A 13,828-nucleotide genomic window follows, 5' to 3' on the forward strand; every position below is an offset into this window, starting at 1 on the left:
ATTCACAATTGCAAAAATATGACACCAGCTCAAATGCCCATCAATGAACAAGTGGATAAAGAAAATGTGGTATGTATACACACCATGGAATACTACTCAGTCATAAAAAAAAATAGTGGCATTTGCAGCCACCTGGTTAGAGTTCAAGACCATTATTCTAAGTGAAGTAAGTCAGCAATGAAAAACCAAACACTGTACCTTCTCATTTGTAAGTGGGAGCTAAGTTATAAGGACAAAAATGCATGACAATGATACAATGGACTTTCGGGACTCAGGGGAAAGGGTGGGAGGGGGGTAAGGGATAAAGGACTACACATTGGGTACACAACACTGCTCAGGTGATGGGTGCAACAAAATCTCAGAAATTACCCCTAAAGAACTTAACCATGTAACCAAACAGCACCTGTTCCCCCAAAAACCTATTCAAATAAAAATAATAGTAATGATAAAAATAATAAAATATTAAAGAAAAAGTATATTATAAAAAGCTCTTCTTTAATGCTCATAAATTTTACATCATTTTTTCTCCTTGAATTTGTATTTTATTCCACTTTCCCCACAGAATATCTTCATGTAAAATATTTCATACTTGAAAATACTTTATTGATCACCTTTCATCTTTCTCTGCAACCAAATATATGTATTAATATATAAATTCAATAACTTGTAAGGCTTTTGAGGGTGAAAATTTTTCCTTCAGAGGCATCATGCTATCTGACTTCAAACTATACTACAAGGTTACAGTAACCAAAACAGCATGGTGCTGATACAAAAATAAACACATAAACCAATGGACCAGAAGAGAGATCTCAGAAATAAGATCACGCATCTACAAACATCTGATATTTGACAAACCTGACAAAAACAAGCAATGGGGAAATAATTTTCTATTTAATAAATGGTGCTGGGAAAACTAGCTAGCCATATGCAGAAAATTGAAACTGGACTCCTTCCTTATACATTATACAAAAATTAACTCAAGATGGATTAAAGACTTAAATGTAAAACCCAAAACTATAGAAACCCTAGAAGACAATATAGGCGATACCATTTAGGACATAGGCACGGGCAAAGATTTCATGACAGAAACATCAAAAGCAATTGCAACAACAGCAAAAATTGACAAATGGGATCTGATTAAAGAGCTTCTGCACAGCAAAAGAAACTATCAGAGAAAAGTTTTGCAATCTATCCATCTGACAAAGGTCTAATATCCAGAATCTACAAGAAACTCAAACAAATTTACAAGAAAAAAAAAAAAAACAGCCCATTAAAAAAGTGGGCAAGGGACATGAACAGACACTTCTCAAAAGACATTTATGTGGCCAAGAAATATATGAAAAAAAAAGCTCAACATCACTGATCATTAGAGAAATGCAAATCAAAACCACAATAAGATACCATCTCACACCAGTCAGAATGGTGATTATTAAAAAGTCAAGAAACAACAGAGGCTGGTGAGGCTTTAGAGAAATAGCAACACTTTTACACTATTGGTGGGAATATAAATTTGTTCAACCCTTGTGAGAGACAGTGTGGCGATTCCTCAAAGACCTAGAAAAAGAAATACCATTTGACCCAGCAATCCCATTACTGGGTATATACCCAAAAGAATATAAATTATTCTATTATAAAGACACATGCATGTGTATGTTCATTGCAGCACTATTCACAATAGCAAAGACATGGAATCAACCCAAATGTCCATCGATGATAGACTGGATAAAGAAAACGTGGTACATATACACCATGGAATACTATGCAGTCATAAAAAGGAATGAGATCATGTCCTTTGCAGGGGCATGGATGGAGCCTGAAGTCATTATCCTCAGCAAACTAACACAGGAACAGAAAACCAAACACATGTTCTCACTTATGTTTTTATATATTCTTACCCATGAGAAATTTAAAAGCAAAAAAAAAAAAACCTGAACAATGAGAGCACATGGACACAGGGAGGGGAACAACACACATTGGGGTCTGTCAGTGGGGCAGGTGGAGGGAAATCATCAGGATAAATAGCTAATGCATGCAGGGCTTAATACCTAGGTTATGGGCTGACAGGTGCAGCAAATCACCGTGGCACATGTTTACCTGTTAACAAACCTGCATGTCCTGCACATTGTCCCAGAACTAAAAATAAAATTTAAAAAAAATTTATTCAGTATTATCATACTTATTATTACATATAGCTACAATATAAATGTATTTTAAATTTCGAACATAAAAAGAAAAAATTAGAAATTATTTTTCTTCATGGGACAGGTGAAGATTTTTAATTTCACTTATGTTCTGGTAGATGAATATTATTTATTGTTATAATGAGACAGGGTTTAGTATCAGTTCTAATGTGTTTTTTGTAAGCTCTGAGAATCTTTGTTCACAATTAAAAATAGATGTAATTGGGGCAAAATTTTCTATAGAAATGTCATTCAACTCTTTGAACGTCTTCCACTTTACATGCCAAAACTACACAGTGGCACATCTTCAAATATTATTTTTGTGATCCATCAGCTGACAACTCAATTAGGTCTTCCTCAATTTTGTTGAAAGCAAAGAAATGGAAATCATCCTGAATTGTGAAGAGATTTGTTACCCATCATTAGAGACATCAATTTCACAATTTCTGGGAAATATATCAAAAAGACTTTTCCAAGATTGATCAAAAGACTATTAATTACACCTCTCAGTCTCTCATTGAGAGACATCCTGTTTAACCTAGTATACTCAGAAAAGGTTGGGAAAACTAAAATATTGTTAAGTATATTGAATATTATTAACATGCTTTTAATAAATTGAGTTAAATCTGTAGCTTGAAGTTTTATTAAGTGTATTAATGTATATTAAAAATACCTATTACAGAAATCTAATTAGTAAAGCTATTCATCATTGTCAAACTAAATAACCAATCAGAATTCTGACTTCATTTTTTATTTCAAATAACCCTGTGACAGCAACTCCAGTCTAGTTCTAATTGTAGTTACAGAGGTAATAGGGAATGGAGTCCTGCCTGAGTTTGTCATCTGGATAAGAGTGAAGCATGGATAGCCTCTGCTTCAGGAAAGAATATGGCTTTTGGTGTGATCTTTATATTCTGAAAAGCAATTATAATCACTCTACTGTAAAACTTTAAATATTTATTGAAAACGTATAGAAATAGGTAATTGCATAGAACATTTAAATTACTATTAGTGACATTTATTCATATTCAATTAAAATTATTTAATAATTAGGCTGATGGCATAGTTACAGAGTAAGATCAAATAGAAAGTCTGTTTAGACCCGATTTCCTATGGCGGAAAAGAAAAATGGACAATAGTAAACTCCAGTAACTATCAGTTACATGAAAAAGACTGCAGTGGATTCTTGTGTGGTGACCAAGAAAGGGGTATCATTTTTCATCACACAGTCCACTGTAATTAACCCACAAAACACAGTTGGTATTCACAAAGCGGCATGCTAGTAGTATGTGCAAAGTAAGCCACAGTCCTGGAAGAACGTATGTTTTCACATATTCTTACCATGGGAAATTTAAAAGCAAAAAAAGGTGCAGAATTACAGTTTGTCAAAAGATAAAAGGGGTAACTTAACTGGTATACTCAGAACAGGCTCCAAAAATCTTGATTGGCGCCTTGAAGGGCACCTTAAACAGAAGGACAGCATTGCAGCCAGAGAGAACAGTGTAAGAAAGCTTCAGAAGTGCTTCGAGGGTCAGTGAAGAAATCAACCAGGCTGGCACAGTGGCTTTGACTTGGAGAGCAGCATAAGATGATGTGCGAATTCAGCGAAAGAAACTACCATCAGAGTGAACAGGCAACCTACAGAATGGGAGAACATTTTTTCAATCTACCCATCCAAGAAAGGGCTAATATCCAGAATCTACAAAGAGTTTAAACAAATTTATAAGAAAAAAACAAACAGCCCATCAAAAAGTGGGCAAAGGATATGAACAGACACTTCTCAAAATAAGACATTTATGCAGCCAACAGACACATGAAAAAATGTTCATCATCACTGGTTATTAGAGAAATGCAAATCAAAACCACAATGAGATACCATCTCATGCCAGTTAGAATGGTGATCATTAAGAAGTCAGGAAACAACAGACGCTGGAGAGGATGTGGCGAAATAGGAACACTTTTACATTGTTGGTGGGAGTATAAATTAGTTCAACCATTGTGGAAGACAGTATGGCAATTCCTCAAGTATCTAGAACTAGAAATACCATTTGACCCAGTGATCCCATTAATGGGTATATACCCAAAGGATTATAAATCATGCTACTATAAAGACACATGCACATGTATGTTTATTGTGACACTATTCACTATAGCAAAGACTTGGAACCAACCCAAATGTTCATCAATGATAGACATATACACTATGGAATACTATGCAGCCATAAAAAAGGATGAGTTCACGTCCTTTGCAGGGACATGGATGAAACTGGAAAGCATCATTCTCAGCAAACTATCACAAGGACAGAAAATCAAACACTGCATGTTCTCACTCAGGTGGGAATTGAACAATGAGAACACTCTGACACAGGGCGGGGAACATCACACACTGGGGCCTGTTGGGGGCTGGGGGTCTGGGGGAGGGATAGCATTACGAGATATACCTAATGTGAATGACGAGTTGATGGGTGCAGCACACCAACATGGCACATGTATACCTATGTAACAAACCTGCACGTTGTGCACGTGTACCCTAGAACTTAAAGTATAATAATAATAATAATAAAGAAATTGTGCAAATTATAAAGAGCCTGAAATGAACCTATAAAGACTTGAACTTGATCTCAGAGGCAGTGGAGAGCTCTGGGAGCCTATTGCACAGGGGACAGATACAAAGGATGGAAAATACCTTATGTTCTGTAAACAGAGAAGCTTAACAGGAGAGACTAGACTACAATAAGCTGTGTCAGGTGGTGGTAATGATAGCGAGTTTGCCTGATGTAGCCAAAAGAGCACTAAACTTTAGCTTGACTTCTGGGACCAGCTCTGCACTAACTGGCTTCATGATCCCGGACAAATCACTTAATCTCTTTGGACCTTCATTTTTTCTTCCAAGGATCCCTCAAGGTTAGGGAAAGCAACTTTGGAGACAATAGCAAGGCAGCATGAATGGACCAAACAGGTAAGAGTCTGTGCCACCCAAGTCTTGCTTCAACCAAATCAAATTTTCTTTTATCTATTTTATTTTTATCATTACTATCAATTTGGGGACTTCTGTGTAACACTTGGAGAAAAGTTTCTGATACTTAAAAAGTTTTGAGAAAAACTGGACGGTAGGAGTCTCCTTCAAAGGCATAAAATTCTAAGATTCTCTAAAGGAGAGCAGTTTTGCAAGAGAAGATGCAATAGCACTTGATAACTGATTGGATAAAGAAGGGAAAAGTGAAGGATGTCAACGAAGATTGGATGACTGGAAGACATGAAGCAAAAATGAGCATAAAGAATAGGAGACAGTTCCTGGGAGAAAAAATTGAGCTTTCCCTAAAACGTGTATGAAGTCAGGAATTAGAATGGAAGTATTTTCTCTTCATTGTTTTTCTAATACTCTCAAAGTCTTTCACTCTAAGCTACAACATCTAAAAACAGGATAATTTCATTACAAACATAATCTAAAATATCATATATTATGTCTTTCATTATTATTTAGAAATGGAATAAATACAGTCTCCCGGAATCCAATTTTATTATTATTATTATTATTTTTTTTTTTTTTTTTTTTTTGAGACAGAGTCTCGCTCTGTCACCCAGGCTGGAGCCCAATGGCGTGATCTTAGCTCACTTCAACCTCCACCTTCCAGGTTCAAGCAATTCTCCTGCCTCAGGCTCCCGAGTAGCTGGGATTACAGGCACCCACCACCACGTCCAGCTACTTTTTGTATTTTTAGTAGAGACAGGGTTTCACTATGCTGGCCAGGCTGGTCTCAAACTCCTGACCTCAGGTGATCCACCGGCCTCGGCCTCCCAAAGTGCTGGGATTACAGGCATGAGCCACCGCGTCTGGCCAAGAATACAATTTTTAAAGAAGTTTTTAATGTGTTCTTAGGCAAAATGCTTTTACTTTGGTGATACAGGTATTTGTAGTCAATCTTTAGGGTTTAAATTATTGGCTTTAATTTTCTATTTCCCATATGTAAACCAAGTCAAAATGCCACATGTAAACTTGGCATTTTTCTCCTAAGGTGCTTATTTTAACATAAAGAAATATTTATAGCAACATGATTTATAATCCTTTGGGTATATATCCAGTAATGGGATGGCTGGGTCATATGGTACATCTAGTTCTAGATCCTTGAGGAATCGCCATACTGTTTTCCATAATGGTTAAACTAGTTTACAATCCCACCAAAGTGTAAAAGTGTTCCTATTTCTCCACATCCTCTCCAGCACCTGTTGTTTCCTGACTTTTGAATGATCGCCATTCTAACTGGTGTGAGATGGTATCTCATTGTGGTTTTGATTTGCATTTCTCTGATGGCCAGTGATGATGAGCATTTTTTCATGTGTCTGTTGGCTGTATGAATGTCTTCTTTTGAGAAATGTCTGTTCATATCCTTTGCCTACTTTTCGATGGGGTTGTTTGTTTTTTTCTTGTAAATTTGTTTGAGTTCTTTGTAGGTTCTGGATATTAGCCCTTTGTCAAATGAGTAGATTGCAAAAATGTTCTCCCATTCTGTAGGTTGCCTGCTCACTCTGATGGTAGTTTCTTTTGCTGTGCAGAAGCTCTTTAGTTTAATGAGATCCCATTTGTCAGTTTTGGCTTTTGCTGCTGTTGCTTTTGGTGTTTTAGACATGAAGTCCTTGCCCATGCCTATGTCCTGAATGGTACTACCTAGGTTTTCCTCTAGGGTTTTTATGGTGTTAGGTCTAACATTTAAGTCTCTAATCCATCTTGAATTAATTTTTGTATAAGGAGTAAGGAAAGGATCCAGTTTCAGCTTTCTACTTATGGCTAGCCAGTTTTCCCAGCACCATTTATTAAATAGGGAATCCTTTCCCCATTTCTTGTTTCTCTCAGGTTTGTCAAAGATCAGATGGCTGTAGATGTGTGGTATGCACACGTATGTTTATTGCGGCACTCTTCACAATAGCAAAGACTTGGAATCAACCCAAATGTCCATCAGTGACAGACTAGATTAAGAAAATGTGGCACATATACACCATGGAATACTATGCAGCCATAAAAAAGGATGAGTTTGTGTCCTTTGTAGGGACATGGATGCAGCTGGAAACCATCATTCTTAGCAAACTATCACAAGAACAGAAAACCAAACACTGCATGTTCTCACTCATAGGTGGGAACTGAACAATGAGATCACTTGGACTCGGGAAGGGGAATATCACACACTGGGGCTTATCATGGCCGGGGGGGAGGGATTGCATTGGGAGTTATACCTGATGTAAATGACGAGTTGATGGGTGCTGACAAGTTGATGGGTGCAGCACAGCAACATGGCACAAGTATACATATGTAACAAACCTGCACGTTATGCACATGTACCCTAGAACTTAAAAGTATAATAATAATTTTTTAAAAAAGAAATATTAATTTGATATGTTCTGTTTTGAGATGTTACCTTTGTCCTGGATTATTCATACTAGATTTTGGATAGTATATGCAAAAAATGCTTTGAACAAATGAAACTATAACCCTTCCATGTGTAAACTCAGCATGTATTTTAAATTTTCTTTCAAAATTACAGTATCACACGCAACTGGGAACAAAAGCTACAGGGAACAGAGTGTAATGGATCGTGATGACTATTTTAGAACAGCTTGAACCTCCTTGTAGCCTACAAGAAGGCTATGTGAGCTGAATTCAAAAGTGCTGAAAATGGATTCTACTGCAAGCTGCAGTTACAGGCGCAAATATGCTTTTTTATAACTTACAACAATAGAAGAAATCTCAAATAAAAGGACTCATCTCAATGGGAAAATATGTTATCCCCTATGTCCTTCCATTCTGTGCATTTCTTTTTAATAGGAAGCATGCACATAAATACAGAATGGTTTCTAAATTACTAATATATTTTGTTCCAGTTGCTTGCCACTAATGCAACAAATTACATTTGTCTATCATTTTACTGATGTTATGGCTTTTGTCTCTTGTGAATGGAATTATTACTACTACAGCAAATCAATTAGATTTAAACGTTTTGAGGCAAAAGAGAGGTCAAATAATGAGTTTTTGATTCACTGTCTCCATGTTCTAAAATGCACCATATTGATGTTTAAAATAATTGTATTAAGCACAGAGAAAAGGGAGAAAAGGAGATAACTGCACCATACTTTCATTCTAGTCTAGCTTTTAATATCCTCAAAGTATATTGCCCTCGTTCTATCTCCTTGGTAGTAACAGGACCACTTTTCTTCAAATTAAAATTTTCAAGCTATGCTCAGCACCGGTGGGTTCTTAATGAACAGAAACCTCCTATATTTTGGAAAATCATGTCCCTTCAGTATGACTGGAATGATAGCCTTCAATTCCTTGCTGACAGATTATAAGCTAATACATTTGGGGAAGATGATGACCAAGGACATCTGACATTTGGTAATGTTGTTCTGACACTTAAGGTGATCCCACAGACCCCTCACCCCTTGCCTGGGAAACTGGCATGCTCGAATGAAATCCTTCATCAGTAGAGAATGCCATTGTTGCGTGGTTCCTTGTTTGCTTGGGAACAATGAAAGACAGAGTGATTTAGTTGTCCATCAAGCACATTAGTTCACACACACACAAAAAGAACACTTTATTAATCCTATTTCTCCTAGTCTGAATCTTCCCAAGCACAATGCTCATACTCCCTTTTTTTTTTCTGTGCTGCGACTCCTCAAACCATTTCTGCTAGAAAGACACAGCAAGAATTTAATGGTGCAGAACAAGCAAGTGAGCCCTCTCTGTGGGGCACCCCATAGCAATGAGAATGTGCTTCCCATGACTCAGAATGAATCAGATGGAGAAGAAAAAATAACAGCACAAAACTGCAGCTTCAAAAATAAATGACAATGTGCGATCTGGAGAAATGAGACTGCATTGCTGAGCATGGTCCCCCAGAGCAGCCATCCTGCCTGCTGCATTCTCCAAGGGACAGGTAGAACAGACAGTAGACTTTTCTTCCAAAGTAATCAAAACACTCTGTTGTTTAAACACATTCTCGCAAAATAAATCATTTACCTCTGTTCTTCCAAGTGACATGTATCAAAATCAATGGCATATGTCAAAGCTGCCCTTTATATGAAAGTTTCACACACATACATGAAGGTTCATACAGAATGAGAGCTCAAAATACAAATTTATATATATTTTTTTCAGAATATTTATAGAACATATATATAAAATTCATGAAATCTACATTCACATATATATGTATTTATACGTATATGGGATCTATATTTACATATACATGAAATATTAAAAAGGGGAAGTTATTTAAGTTACACTTACTTTTTCCTTTTTTATAATTTCTGATTGAAATCAAAGATGTCTCTCACTAGGAATAGCCAGCAAATTTCCTTATGTGAAATGCTAATAAAGGGCAAAATTTATTTTATTTTTCTAATGTTATCAACAGAAGAGCAGCCAGCCTATGCTGTCCTAGACCTAGGCCCTCTTTCTACTTGCTACTGGAATTGTCCTTTCTTCTATCCTCCCCTCTCCTCCCACAGTTGCCCAGATCCTCCCCGACCTTCTCATCCCCACCCTTCCACATTCCATGCTCCACCTTTGACTTCACCCCACAGCCAGTGAGTTGTGAAATTTATGGTAGGGGACAAGCTGTCAAGGAAAGAGAAGAGGAATCAGGGCAAGGAAAACTTCTCTGAATGTTCCTTGCTTTCTACCATACCCCAATGCAATCTGTGAGAGAAACAGACAAGAAAGAATACCCCAACCCCTGCTGCTCCTCCCTACCTAGCCTCTTCCACCTTTGCTGATTGATTTAAGAAGAACTGGGAGGATAGAAATAGAGGGAAAGGAGGAGGAGATTGCACAGGATCAGATCCCCACTCTCCCCGCGTGCCTTGGCACAATGTAAGTTCCCTGGAAAAAAGAGAGAGAAAACGCTTAATTAACTGAGATTAAGGTCTTGCCATCTGGCAGAATAAAGGCTCAAAATACAAACTTACTTTAGTCACTTTCCTTGCCCACCTGAATTTGCAGCCTGAGAGTCATAGCTGGTACTTTCTCAACCTGGTAACAAATACCTACTTTAAACCAACAGCCAACACAGTAACTTAGAGTAAAATGATAGAGGCACTTCCATTAAAATTAAGGATCAAAACAAGAGAATACATCATTCTCATTCTTCTTTTGAATTCAATTCAAAAATTAAGGAATAGAAACAAAAAATAAACACTTTATTGGAAATAAGGACACAAGATCATCTTATATAGCCCATATGAGAATTGAAAATGTCTCAGATTAATTTTTTAGACTTCAGCAAAGTAATCTGATACAAGATAAATATACATTTTCAGTCTTGCCTAATAGCATCAATGATCAAAAAGACAAAACAAGAGAAAACCCAGTTTATATAAAACAACAGTATAAAGCATAAAATATTTGTGAATAAACCTAACCAAAAAGTGTGTGATTAATATGAAAAAAAATTGAATTTTGCTAAGGGAATAAAATATTTATATAAAAGAAGAGAGATGCTTGCATAAAAGGATGTAAAGATCAAATACTTCTAATACTAACAAAAGGCAAATTTTATTTTATTTTTATTTTATCAACAGAAGTGTGAGCCAATAGTCAGCATTCACTGAAGGCAATGAATATTGGGAGTTATTACCCAGCTATATCAAGGATTGTTCATGGGATTTTATATATTTTATATTTTATTGTATCTTTCCAACAAATCTATCAAATATTACTATTGACATTTTAGAGATAATGCATGTCAGAGTACAAAATCTGATCTTTTATTAAGTTTGACACATTAACTTTGTGAAAATGTCTGGATTTTCACCTCCAAAGCATATAGTTTTAAAAAAACAACTGAATAAATTCGATGGGATTTTTTTAATATGGCAAAATTAATGTTCTAAAAGGTGTGAAAGGCAGGAAAAAAAACTTAAGGAGCAATTTTACAGAAGAATTAACAAAGAAGTAAAAAGAGAAACAGACACTAGTATATACAAACTTTAAGTATTTGATCAAGGGAGCATCAGAAACGAGTGGAAGAAAATATTGATTATATTTTAAATGATGTTGAGAAAATCTGCTATGGGGCCGGGGCGGCCGGGGGGAAACAATTGCTCCTTTGCTTCACATCACACATCAAATGTAGTTCCAGAAGTTTTAAAGAATTAATTTTAAAAACACATCATCGTCATCATCATAAACTGGAAGAAAGCATATAAGGATAGACTGAGAATAATAGCAAAAGAAATTTAGAAAGAAAAAGTTCAACAAACTAAAGAAATTCCATGAATCAATTTTTTAAAAAACAAACATCCCATTTGAATACAGACAGAATATGAATAGGTGAGTTACAAAATGATGGCTCATATATTCTATTTCTACTCATGTCAGAAATAGGTGTCAGTTTGGTAAATCGTTCTTTACTAGTAATTAACTTGTGCCATTTTAAAAATTCATTGGAATAAATGTTTATAGTATCCTCATACATAATTTAATACCAATAGGATCTAAAGTGATGTTCCATTCTTCATTTCTGATGTTGGCAATTATAGCTTTTCTTTTTTGTCTTTATCAAACTTTCCTGCACAGAGATAACTTTTGTTTGGGTTGAACTTTTCTATTATATTATGTGTTTGCTCTAGATCTCATTATTTTCTGCTTTCATTTTTATTATACCCTTTCTCCCCTTTGTTTGGTTTTAATTTGCTCTTCTTTTTCTAACTTCTTGAGATGAATGCTAAGATCATTGATTTTCACCCCTTCTTGTTTCCTAACACATGCATTAGTTATTATAAGCTTCCCTCTGAGCAAGGCTGCATTCCTAAACCTTAAAACAATTATCGTGATTTGCTTATTAAGTGAAAGTTAGTTAATTAGGTGGATTAATTTTTTAACAGCAATGATAATGGAAAAATGGTGACAAAGGATATAGAACTTTTGTTTCAAAATAAAATGGTAAGAGAAGATACTGATCATAAATGAACAATGATTTCAGGAAAGTAAAAAAATTTTTCCTAAATGTGAATCAGATTTTGTGTTTATCTTCCCCTTAGGGGAAGTAGTCTCACAACATATGTTCCACCCTCTTTTAATGGAACCACTGTTCATTTTTCCCAAAGCACTGATATTACCACACATGATCCCCAGTGGTAGCAGGGATTGAAAAAAAAAAAATAACAGTTTGTAAAATCATTGAGCCGAGTTCAATAGATGAGGGGAAGTGAGGGGCATTCCTACTGATATCCTGTGAATTTTTACCAGAATTGATGAAATACAGAGGAAAAGAGAAGGAAGTCTGCCCAGAGCCCCAGAATCAAAGCTGGTTCCCAGTCCAGTCCCATCTCACAGCTGCCAGCCTCCTCTTTCCTTTCAACATGACAGATGCCACTGTGACCTTCTCCAAGGACTTTCAGGCAGGTGGGGTGGCTGCGGCCATATCCAAGACCGCAGCAGTGCCCATCAAGTGGGTCAAGCTGCTGTTGCTGCAAGTGCAGCATGCCAGCAAGCAGACCACTGCAGATAAGCAATGCAAGGGCTTGACAGACTCTGTGGTTCATACCAAGGAGCAGGGAGTCCTGTCCTTCTGCCACAGTAACCTGGCCAGTGTCATCAGATACTTACCCACCTAGGCTGTCAACTTTGCCCGAGGTAAACAGAGGCAGATCTTCCCAGGTGGGGTGGACAAGAGGCCCCAGTTGTGGTGCTACACTGCAGGCTATCTGGCCCCCACTGATGCCACTGGGCCACATCCTTGTGTGTGGTGTACCCTCTTGATTTTTGCAGCTGCTTGACCTTGTACCCGTCTAGCAGCTACTGTGGGTAAAGCTAGAGCTGAAAGGGAATCCAGAAGCCTCACCAACTGCCTGGTTAAGATCTACAAATCCGATGGAATTAAGAGACTGCACCAAGGCTTTAATGTGTCAGTATAGGGTATTATCATCCACCAAGCTTCCTACTTTGGTATCAGTGACATTGCAAAAGGAATTCTTCCAGATCCCAAGAACACTAACATCTTCATCAGCTAGATGATCACACAATCTGTCACTGGCATTGCTGGGATAGAAAGTCATTCCTATCCATTGGACACTGTTTGCCACCACAAGATGATGTGGTCAGGGTGCAAAGGAACTGATATTCTGTACACAGGCATCCTTGACTGCTGGAGGAAAATTGCTCATGAAGGAGACAAAGCTTTTCTCAAAGGTGCATGGTCCAACATTCTCAGAGGCATGAGTGGTGCTTTTGTGCTTTTCTTTTGTGATAAAATCAAGAAGTACACATAAGTTATTTCCTGGGTTTTTCCCCTGTGAACAGGCATGTTATATAAAATATCTTGAGCCTTGTTGATAGACTCTGGGTTGTGCATTCATTAATGGCAACTATTTACTGTTGAAAATCAGAAGCAATAATATTCATATGACCACTTCTCACTTAAAGCCATTTCCATCATGATGACGGTGGTAACGATGATTATGATTATGATTATGGGACTGAATTACATTTTTTATTTCAGTCATTCCTGATAAGTAACAAATATGAACAAATAAAAATATCTAAGATACAAAGAAAGAGAAAGAAATTCACAGTAACTGAAAGAGGTTCAAATCTACCAGTAAATCTGGTAGACTGGAACAATCGAATTGGAACAGAGCTCTGTCAACACACACAC

The 13,828-nt window shown here is 36.7% G+C and overlaps 1 pseudogene; it reads left to right on the plus strand.

The window, feature by feature from the left end:
- Positions 1-12,516: 12,516 nt before the first annotated feature.
- Positions 12,517-13,442, plus strand: LOC103223311 (ADP/ATP translocase 2 pseudogene; annotated as a pseudogene).
- Positions 13,443-13,828: the final 386 nt, after the last annotated feature.

Source organism: Chlorocebus sabaeus, chromosome 4 (assembly GCF_047675955.1).
Source record: "Chlorocebus sabaeus isolate Y175 chromosome 4, mChlSab1.0.hap1, whole genome shotgun sequence".
In the NCBI taxonomy this organism is placed as follows: domain Eukaryota; kingdom Metazoa; phylum Chordata; class Mammalia; order Primates; family Cercopithecidae; genus Chlorocebus; species Chlorocebus sabaeus.